The following is an 11,866-nucleotide window of genomic DNA, read 5'->3' as shown; positions in this document are numbered from 1 at the left end:
CTGCAGGTTTTGCAGACCAGGCTTATAATTCAGAAGTGTTGCACTGTGCAATCTTCATGCCTGGGTTAGTAAAGTATCATTAGCACAGGGGGTCTTACTGCCTAATGACAGATCTAGTGCTGGAGCACTTGGCATGAGAGGGATTGTCTGGGGCAGGTGATATGACACCAGACTAGGAAAACGTGCATTCAATTCCTTGCAGAGCAGTTGCAGACTTCCTTCCTTTGGCTAAATCACTTCATCTGGTGCATGCTTCAACTCCCCATCCATGCAGGGTGGATAATGTTTCCCCCTAACCTCCAATGACTGCAGTCACCTACAGCTTTGAAGGTCCGTGTTATTTAGATATCACAAGGATGAGGACAAGATCTAGGGGGATACAGACCTACGGAACCACAGCTCACTTTCAATGCAATGCCTGAGTATCCCGTAAAGCACAGAGTTGGTAAATACCACAAAAGCAAGATGCAACTGATAACTAGGTGTATCTGATCACTGTGCAGAAGGATCACATTTCTTAAGTCTGAGAAATTACTAAATACTGCAAAGGGGAGGAAAATCTCCATCAGAAAGGAAGGACTTTACTGAAGTTTCATATCTTCAGTTTTCTGGGGAACCATTTAGCTTAAACAGTTATTAAAGTTCAGTTCTTCCTGGGTCTAGAGGCACGTGAAGGCAGGAAAAATCACATTAGTAGTTAGAACTTAATTTTCACATTAACACCTCTCCCCCTCCTAGATACACCCACTCCTTCTGGTTTGTGAACATCATTAATTATGACATGTTGATGGATTTCTGGTGCTATGTTCAAATGTAGTGTTTCCAAAAAGTGAGAGGACCTGATCCAGGTCCCATTGGGATCAGAAGGATCTATCTGTCACCCTATGTCACAGATACCTAAGGGACTGGGCTAATTTACTGGAGAGAGATGGCGACCTGCTCAGTACTCAGAAGGATGGGGCCCTAGGAATCTCTTTCCTAACCAAACCCATATCTCATCGTGCAACCTCTGAATTATTGTTAAGGCTACTTTTTTGTAATTCCATATTAATAAATACCTCTCAACTTCAGTTTCTTCTCTGCAAAGTATAACAAATGTTTCACAGCTTTAGCCTGCTGGCTATGAAGTCTAATCCTTTGCAGTGACCTGTGTTTTTCTTGTAGTGACATTTCTCCTCTTATTGTGACTGTCATGGTTTTGCCTGCACAGCCCATCAATTAAAAATGGTGTCTACAAATAAGGGGGTTTAAACATCGAGTTAAAACAGAGCCATCAGGCATGGGGTTTTGAATTTCTCCTTGTGTTTCTGTACAAGTAGCATGAGGTGAAAGTGGCAGGAAAGAACATTCTCATGGGGGTGGGCAGCCAAGACAAAAGTCTTCATTTCACACCATTTAAATTAGAGAAACATGTTAGTGACAGAGAGGAGGTTATGACTGATCAGACATGAGACTTTGAATCATTTGCCAAACCAAACTTCTAGCTATTTCCCTTTTTTCTTTTTTACATTTTTCTCCTCTCGCCACTTTTGATCAGTGACATATACAGTGACAGCTGCTATCAGGGAGTCAACAAATGAAGCTGCCCAGAGCAGGAGCAGGAATATGAGATACAAAAAGAAACTTTGGCATAGCAAAGATATTGAAGCATGGGGAGAATTTCAAGGGTTTCCTTCCAGAGATAATGAATAAACTAATGTGAAGTTAAATTGAAGACAAAAAAAGAAAGAAAATGAGAAGGAGAGTTGAGAATATTTCTACTGGGGAAGAAAAGATTTTTGTCGAGTGAAAAAAGGATCAAATAACAAACCACTTTTACAGCAGAAAGACCAAACCCAAGTGATACTGGCATTTTGCTTCTATTTGCTTCAGATGCAGACCTTGAGCTTGGACAAGATCTTTGTCTAAATTCTGACAGAAAAACAACCAGGGGGTTCATGCAGTGGAAAAGTTCTGTTCCACAAAATGAGCTTATATGCTGATGATAGTATGAAGAGGAAAATCATCAGATTTGGAATGAAAGATTCTGAGAAAGCAAGGTTATAAATGTCAAGTTATGAACAAAATATGACTCATTTTTGCTTGGTTGGGTCATCAAATATCATATTGGCATTAGAAGAAGTATTTTGTTTTTAATTCCTTCTGGGGAAATCAAGAACAAACCTTTGTTTAAATTAGAGGATTTTTCACAATGAAAATTTTGAAGAGCTCTGCACGTAATAAGTGAGGTCACTTTGATGATTTGTACAAGTCACCCTATAGATGTTCTGCTGCAGAGAACAAGTTATGGACTATGCTAAAATTGTCTGTGGGTTATTAATATTTTTCATGGCATTCCCACAAGAGAGATATATCTGAAGAAAAAGCTTTAGCTTAGGACATCCTTACAGATATAAGGCTAAAGTGTAGACTTAGGGCTCTGTGAATGTAGACATGACTTTCCAAAGTTTGGATTTGTTTATTTTCACCAGATCTCATAGGATAACAGGTGTGATGGAAAACAGAGATCAAGGACTCCCACATCACCCAGTCTACAAAGGTGAAGCTAAAGAAAACCTGAATAGCAGCTCTAATTTGGTGTCCTAGTGAATGATGTGTTGTCCAGACCATTTTGCTAGCAGATAATTAAAATCTCTCTTACAAAATGGAGTAATCATGAAGGCCCAATAAATCAGAAAGTGAGGTCTTTCAAGATCTTTCCAGCCGTCTGTCCTGCTGAGTCACCTAGGGCTCATGTGGCATCTTATGCTCTCTCTCTGTATTTTCAAAGCCAAGACATGGGGATCTGATTCAGGCCCCTGGATCACTCTGTGGAGAACTTGGTTTGCTTCATGGATGGCATAAGGACTCAGGATCCAAAAGTCCTGACTAATAAGCCCTCACTTACTGTTTCCTTGAACTTAGATACATCAGTAGCTCCTAAATCTTCTGCAGAAACTGCCACGTGTTCTCTGAATATAGCCTTATGTTCATCTGTGCTGCCTTTCCTGAGAGGGACTGAATCTGGATGCTGATCTCTGAGTGCTGATGTCATGCATAGATTGATCTTAAAGTGCTTTGGTTTTTACACATTCAGTAATAAACTCCAGGGACAAAAGACACAAGTCACCATGCAGGGGTGAGTTAGGAGTCACTAAAATCCATGGAATTTTTCCATATTTGTGTGTGTGTATACATAAGATCAGGTCTTGGATCTTGGGTAGTCTTGGTTAGGCCCTTACAGTTACAGGGATATTTATCTGCCATGATTTCAATTCAGTCGCCCAGCTGCTGCTTGAATTGTCAGGTTCCTAAATCACCTACTTTTTTGGTGGCCTGAATTCACAAAGCCACCAAAGTCCTGTTCCTGGGCTGTGTCTAGTGCATGACCTTTAGCTCAAGCTTGCACCAAAGGATGGAGATGCACAGGTGTGATACTTAGATAAAGAAAATTCCTGATAGATTCAGCAATATTATCATGTATCCACCATGCAGTTCCTACTTGTTGAGACCTTTATCATAGATATTAAGCTAGAGGGGTCTATTATGGCATTTCTAAAGATCCCACATGGCCCCATGTCCCTACATGCCTGAAAGACTTGCATGAAGTTAAAATCTGGTCCTGCAGAAGCCTCCCTGTGCAAGCAATTCAATTTCCTACAGATTTAAAGAGCATCATTTTTCCAAGGAAGCCATATCCATGTGACTTCAAATCATGGCTCTAAATCATTAAAAAATTCTAATCCTGCTCACACATATGTTTATGGGATATTCAGTTAAATGGGACTATCCCTGAAGAAAACTATGTGATTCACAATTACATGTTATTTCTGAGTTGGGAAAATTTTCAAACATCCAGTGATCAGTTGTGAGAAAATGCAGTGTAAGATAATGTTCTGCAGTCAAAACATGGAAGCTGGCACAGAACAATGTAGATCCTACCTACCCCATGCAATAATGCTAAAAACACCTTATCAAATTTTGACCCAGAAATGTACATGTTGCAAGATAACAAACAACTTGTTCTTGGAGAATGGCCCAGTACTGATTTATATCTTCCAACCCAAATAAATATAGAAAGCCTTCCAGAGCTGACCAAGTAAATCTTAACCACCTCATATGGTTTCATTCTATTAAGTGAAAAATATGAGGAAGAAGGTGATTTTGCACTGTGAACGAGCTATTGAGGAAAAGTGTTATTTATTGAACTCTATGGGAGGGAAGTTAATTTCAGAAGTTATAAACATGATGAATTACAGCTAATATCTTAGAGGAATTACATGTAATTGAAAGGAAAAAAAAAAAAGTCCTTATTTTCATTTAAATAACAATTCAGGCTGAGCAACGTTAAATACAGGTTTGCACCTGCCAGGAACTGGCTGACTAGCAACCTTTGAAACCACTGCTGATTAACCAGGGCGAGGACCATCTCAGAAATCAGCAGCACTCATGTTTTGTGTGTTCAGTCCTCATGGGGATTCATGAGACAGTGCTGGATAATAATTTCAGTGGTTTGCAACCTATTTGCTTTTACTCTTTGCTGTTCCTACAGTGTGGATGATTGCCTAAGAAACTTGACAGTGTCCCTGCTCCCAGAACGAATATTTTCAAGCTAGAAGCTGGAGTCAGGTGGAAGAATAGTCCCGTGGTTACTGTCAGGCCCTGAATTTGTGCATACAGGTTCCAAGACTGTCAAATCAGGTCACCTAGGACAAGTTGCCTTCAGCCCCATTTCTGAACTTCTCCCTTAGCTTGGACACCTGGTTTGAGATGCTTTGGGTCTGTTTCTCAAGGGGACCACATACTTGTAAGTCTCCACACACACCTGAGGTCTCACATTGAGAATGGCAAAAGGAGAGGTTGGATATCTGGATGCAGAAGTAAGGATGTTGAATTAGGAAAATGGGCATAGAGACATGAGACTGGGAGGAAGAGCACTGGAAGAGCAAGGCAGAGTAGAAATGAGCTGTGGGGCTGGACAAGGCAGAGGACATGAGGATAGTGAAGTAGGATTGTGCTGTAAGTAGGTGGTATAAAAGGGTAAAGCATTTCGACAGGAAAGCAACTTAGTGTTGAAGAAAGTCACTAAAAGCACCGCCACTCATTGGATTTGTGAGCTCCTCGTCCTGTATTCAGGTTGAAGAGCATTAGTGTCTCAAGGCTACATTCTCTCACCCATTAATGTCACCTTGTCCATGGCCACCACTGGGCACACGCACAGGTACCTCCAGATTCAGAGAGCCCACATGCACCAGGCACACTTCACCTGTGTTTACACAAACAGGCATCAACGTGCACAGGTCCTCAGACTTTCTAACACAGACATTCCATTGCTCACAGCACTGAGAGACCTGCAGGTGTTTGTTGTAACTCTACTGCCTTTAACAGCAACATTCTGTGGCTCTCAACACACAAAGACGTCTCAGCCTCACATAACCTTGATGTCACGAGCCTATGCTAATAAATCTGAATAAGTAATGGACAGATACAAATCTGGGTAATAGAGTATAATATCCCTTCTTAACTGAAACACAAACCAGATGTTTTCCATCTACTAGCAGGCCTCCACAATTATCCACGTTGCCCATGCTGTCCCCCCCGGCTCCTTGCCGGCCCTTTCTCCTGGGTGATGAATATAATGCATCACCATAGTTAGCTCAGGGATCAGGTTGCATTAATTCAACAGTACTTTTGTCAGGAAGGTTTGTTCTGTATCTTTATTCAGCTGCTTTAAAGGACCTCCTGTTTTGTTTTGCTTTGTTTTCTTTTGCTCCCAACAATCACAACCTCTGCTTGGAGTCAGGGCTTTGCTGGGGAACTCAGCTCAGTCACCTGTAAAGAGGATGGAATAATATTTGGCATTTTTTTCACAGTGCAGTAAATGATCTTTGTGGGCAGCGTATTAGCAGTATTTCATACTTGACATATCCTGTGAGGCAGAGCTCTGCTGGCAGGAGCTGAGACAAGGTATCGTTGTTACACAGCCCTTCAGGGGCTGAGGTGGGATTCAGACCTGTGCTCCCTTGCACAGCCTCTTGGTGTAATGCAAGCCCACTGTCCCTTCCTGACATGCGAGCAGCTCAGAAGAGCTGCCAAGCAGGTGAAAACTGGCAGGCGGAGGCTTTCATGTAAAGTACAATCAAAAGTCCCATACTTTTTACTGTATAGATGTATTATAATCAAAAGTGAGTTCTTATAATGCTCTTATGAGCTACTTTGCCAAGAACTGTCACTGTAAGCATCACTGTACAGCACTCAGAGAACTTTGGCAGCCCATGCAACAGCCTCACAGGCAGCACGCGCTGGAGTTTTCTGGCCAGATCATGACTGTGTCCAAGAGGCCATCTTTACCTGCTGAAGTGGAGGAAATCTGTTGATCTACATATTTGGGATCACCATGATGCAGATGAAAAGATAATGCTGAGCTAAACAATAATCTGGCAAGAAGCTCTCAAGATTGGGCTTACTTATTATTTTTAATTAAAAAAACACTTTTTCTCCTTCTCGCTCTCTATTTGGAACAAATTGAGAGCAGTCCAATCTTGAAATTGTGTTTCCACCACAGTGTGCCAAGTCAATCAGAGTTGTCAGGACCAAGCTGTCTTCTTTAAGAGTTAAATTTTATTAGCAAGCTCGCTTGCAAGTCAGCTGCATGAACGCCACTTTATCCCTTAGATCCACACAGCAGAGCGTCAGCATGAGCCTCCTGGTTGCTCTACATAGAGAACCCTCCCAGCAGGATGATTAGAATAATGTGTGCAAAGATAGCACCAAAATTCAATTTAAAAAGGCACTTTTTTTTTGAAACAAACTAGGGAGAGCAGCTAACATCTCAAAAGCCAGCTTGCTTCACTGGCTCAGAAAGCACGGTTTTACAGGAAAGGCTTGTTACGGGGATTGCGTGACTTGGACAGTTGACTCTGGAAGATATGGGGTCTAAAATCTGGTATACACGAACATTTGCTAACAGATTCATTTCTGGCTTTCAAACACTGTTGTTGTCTTCTTCCCCATTTCCCTCCTCAAATTCTTTGGAACTTAAAGAATAATCTTAATTGACCCTTAAGCATGAAATCTTGGCTGGCAGTGCAGCCGATGCCTTCAGAAGGTCAAAGCTGGTTGGAATCAAACCAGATCCTAGAGCTCTGACCTCGCCATGCTTAGCAATCTCTAAAGAGAGTCCAAAGAAAAGTGAAAAGTGAATATGCTCTTCTCCAAATAGAAATTTCCGCCAAGGCAGGATTTAGGACAGAAAAATTTCCATTGCTGCAGCCTGAGTTGGACCTGTCCAGCACATATTTAGAACTTCAGGGTGGCTTTCTGACTTTAGTTGGACTGAAGTTTGATCAGTGCTCCTACCCTGGGGACTTCAGATATTTCTTTGCTAGCACCAAGTCCAAATAAATGAATAACATTCACATATTAAAAAGAAAAAAAAAAGAACATGAACATCTGGAAATCAGTCCTCACAAATGGCTGTGTATAATCAGGATTAAGCCATTACCGTGTTTTGTTTCTCAAATGATGGAAAATTGAATTGTTTTGAATTACAGTTCTCTCTGCTAAGAACCTGCTACAGACAGAGAAGAAAAGAAAGCATTGCTTAAACTGCAGCAGCAGCAGCACAATTTCAGTTTTTAAAAAAATCAGGTTTCCCCTGCATAAACTATTCAAACACAGGAATGTAAAGTAGTGATGAAAAATGAAAGCTATGTCAACCCAGAAAGCGATATATTAAAGCAAAGTGTTTAGGAGTCAAAGGCCCCTAAATAAATCTAAAATACATACTTTATTTTAAGCCCTAAATCTGCTGCTGCTAATCCTTATATTTAAAACCAGAAATCTATTTTCCTGGAAAGCAGCTGAAGTGGGATGGAATTTGACGTGGCTTGCCCAACACTAAGTTATTGTCTTCGATATTTGTTGTGTCCATCCTACCAACATTATATCTCTGGTGTATTTTAAAATTACTCACATACTTTACTGTACTCCAATGAGCAGAATATAATCCTGGAACCAGGAGCCCAGCTCCCTGTTCCCTGCTGCAGTAAGTGCAGAAATTGCTAACCTGCCCTGTTTCCTTTGGTGACAGCAGTCAGCATTCACACCTTGTCTTTTCATGAAAATTTGCACACATTTAATCCTGCGCCAATTGTGGGGCTGGCAAGTCTCTTTATCACCCTTTTATGTTGGAAGAAACCGTAAAAGGGAGGTTCAATGAACTGCCCAGGGACACGGAGGGATGTGATGTTATAATAAAAGTTAGGAACTGGAGATGATGTGGTCCCATGGCTAAGGCACATGCCTTTGAGAGCCAGGAAATCCACATTTGACCCTCACTGCAGCAGTGAGGTGATAGAACTAATGTGATTGCTCCTTCCCTCTAAACACCAGTTTCACTTCATGCTGGCATCTGCCTCATCTAGGAGTCCCTGGACAGGAGGGGTCAGCAGAAGAGGACATAGCTCAGGGGAACCTTCCTCCAAGTGCCTCTGGGTATTTCTGTGTTACAGACGCGGAGTGAGAAGAGATGCAGTGACAGTGGCCAGTTTGAGTTTTTACTCAGAGATTTATAAATTCTCTTCTTCACTGTGTGAGCAGCCTGCAGGAAATAAGCTGTGCTGCTGTGAGATACTGGTAAATAAATTTTGGACTCTTCTGTACCCAGTAACAACACTATTAACCTTGGGCAGAGTTGCACAGAGCCCTTCAGACCCCATGGTCAGAGAGAGCAGCACAGACCCTTCTAGTTGTCAGTACTAAATAGAAAACCTGTCTGCAATGTGAACATCTAACTATAGCATCCAGCTCACTCCCAGAATAGAGGGATTTTCTACATTTCTGCAGGCAGAAGCTTTGTGGGGGAGCAGAGCCCAGTCCTTCTGGAGGATAGGGGGAGTCACAGACTGCAAGCACTCTTCCTGCCAGAGCTAATGCCTCCAGTTCCAATCCACACACTTCAGTCTTACCAGATCTGAAGAGGTTCAGTGGGCTGGGACTAATTTGCCAGGATAGACATATCTGGTCTACAGAAGAAGCACCTGACTCCTAACACACTGCTAATGAATAGACTTGAACAATAAATGAGATAAGGCAAAGTTTTCTCCTGCCAAGTAGTACATTTTTCTGCCAAAATATTTGAAACAAAATAATCCAAATAGTTCTGTTGATTTTCAATCCCAGGTTTTGATTTTCACTTTGTTTTTAAATTCCTTTGATCTTTTTGGAAGGGAGTTGGTGGGACAAAGGCTCACATTCCTCTCTTATTTCCCACAGATAAAGGAAATGGAAAGGAGAGAAATGGGAGAAAAATGCCAGTTTTCGTGTCTTCCTCTGTATCTTCTCAGCTATTTTATTTCTCCCTCTTTCCTGAGCAGGGATTACAGTAGGAGGAAAAAGAGGAGGGAATATGTGAAATGAGGAAGGAGCAAAGGTTTCTTCCTTTTACTTCCTCTTGTTCGATTTCTTTTCCCTCCTTTTCTTACAAGGCAAGTGATTAGATGAAGTGACACTAAAAACTCACAAATTCAAATACTGAAAAGCCAAAGCTAGTCAAATAATTGTTAGGCAACTCTTAATTAAAGTGGATCTGTGTTGGATTTTAATTTACTGAAAATATTTACTGGAATTGAATACTTACAAAAAATTAGTTCAAAATAAAATCCATACTCCACTGGTAGGAGAATATAATTGATAAAGGAAGGATGCAAAAAGATAATAAACTGTGAAGCCCGAAATGAAGAAATAAATTATTTCAGAGCCTGATTCTAGAATGTGTGATATTTTCCATCATGTAGAGGAAATCTAGAAAGGTCTGTCCGTCTAAACCTTCAAGGTGCTGAGTTTTCTCAGCAGCTTTTTGTTTCCACTGGAGTGAGGATCTTCAGTACCTTGCAGTATCTACCACCCACTCACATATGTCTGGTGTGAAATTTCCCCAGGCTCACTCCATATGTGACTGCGATGCCCTGGTCATGGAAAAGCTGCTCCCTGTCTGCAGCCTTGATGTGTCCCCTTGCTATAAACATGGTTGATAAATGAGTGTTATCACTGCATGAGAACCTTAGCCATCCCCAATCAAGCTGTGAAAATTACAAACCTTGGAAAAAAATAAACTAACATATAATCCTTGCCACTGTTGCTTTTGCTTTAGTCGAGGGAGTCTTCAAAATTTGTTTCCCAGTGGATGTTTCCCAACATCTCACCTCCACAGCTTTGTTTTACAAGCCTCAGCTACAAATCACAGCCCTCCACCCATGGATGCTGATGGTATATTCCATACTGAGCCTTCATCACCATATGTCTGAGAGCCTTTGTAGCATACACCATGCAAGTGATGCTTTATGTAGTTAGAGGAGACTGAAGTATTCTTTGATGTGATGTTGGTATGACAGAAATGACTCTTTTGTGCTTGAACTAGACCTGCTGATATTCTCCATGTTGAGGAGATAGATATCTCAGAATGGTATTTCTTTTTGAAAATAAATAGAGAGGACTGACACCTGAAATTATTCAGCTATTTCTTAAAATATGAGGAAAGGCAAATGAATGGATGGTTTAGACATTCTTACCAGAAGCCCACTTTGTCACCTAGCATCTCTCTGGAGGAAAGGTCTTGAAACTGGCCTGCCCACTCACCACAGATACTGGGAAGCATCTTTTGTTGCTCTCAGGAAGTTTTTGCCTGTATTTGGCAAGCTATGAGAAGTTGAAATATTTCAGTTCCCTTCAACTGAGCAGGGATTTCTCCAGCATCACATTCTTGTTTCAGAGGTTTTGCTTGCACTGAACACCTGTGTGTCATCCTGGGGCAAGAGGAGAGGAGCCAGACTTTCTCCGTAATTGCTCCCTGGCTTCCCTGCCATGCTCTGGGTCACATCGGGCCAAGCACACCAGCTTTCTGGCCCCTTCCCCAAGAGGTCTCTCTCTGGCAGATTGGACTGAGCTGTTTCTTTTTGGGAGGTCTTCATAATCAAGCACCACTGGAAGACTTAAAACAGGAAGACTTTTCAGGGAGAGACTGAAGAGCAGTGCTGGTCTCATGCAGTCTACAAGGGACAACAGGGGAGAGAGGCCACCTTGGATTATTGTTTTCAGCAGCAGAAAGAGGAAAAAAAAGCCTTCCTCTTGGTGAATACAATGGGAAAAATGAGATGAAGACATACCACTTCTCCCCCTTTCCTGCCCCCATGCATTCTTGGTCTGAGCCAGGGGAGCAAGAGCACTAGAATATAACCCAAAGCCTCCACTTCACTGTTGCTTTCTTTCAGATGTTTTTGGAAGGAGATGTTGCAGGTGGCTTTCTCAAACATATTGACTGTATGTAACAGGAGAGAGAAGTGGGGAAAGACACAATTAGAGTTTCAGAAAGGAATCAATAGTCCTCTGGAGGGTTGGTGTACTTCAGCTGTAAACATTTCAGCTCTCCAACCAAGATGGAAACAGCAGTGTGTGACTCAGACACCATCATCCTGAATAGTCAAAGAGGACTTTATGAGTTAGTGTAGTGGAGCTTCATGAGAAATGTGTAGCATGCTGGCAGAAAGCAGGTTCAGCTCACAAACAGCAAGGAAAAGGGAAGAGAATAAATTATCACATTTATACCAGGTGCCAAGCTTCAAACTCTGTACTGTCACTTCCATCTACTCATGTATTATGGAAATGCACCTGATGATACCAAACCTAACAACAGCTTGGCCTGTGCTCTCACTGAACATTTCAACCAGCCCTACTCAGCATAGTGCACGTGCTGTAGGCGTGTAACATTGCAGAACTGCTTAGTATTGGCAAAGAGAGGGAACATCATGTCTTTTCCAGCTGTAACTCTTGCAAATCCATGGGAAACTTTTCCTCTCGAACTTCTCCATTAGTTTGTTATATTCTTTCT

This window comes from Caloenas nicobarica, chromosome 7, assembly GCF_036013445.1.
Source record: "Caloenas nicobarica isolate bCalNic1 chromosome 7, bCalNic1.hap1, whole genome shotgun sequence".
NCBI lineage: Eukaryota > Metazoa > Chordata > Aves > Columbiformes > Columbidae > Caloenas > Caloenas nicobarica.
The sequence above is the reverse complement of the archived record's forward strand: the minus strand, read 5'-3'. Positions refer to the sequence as shown.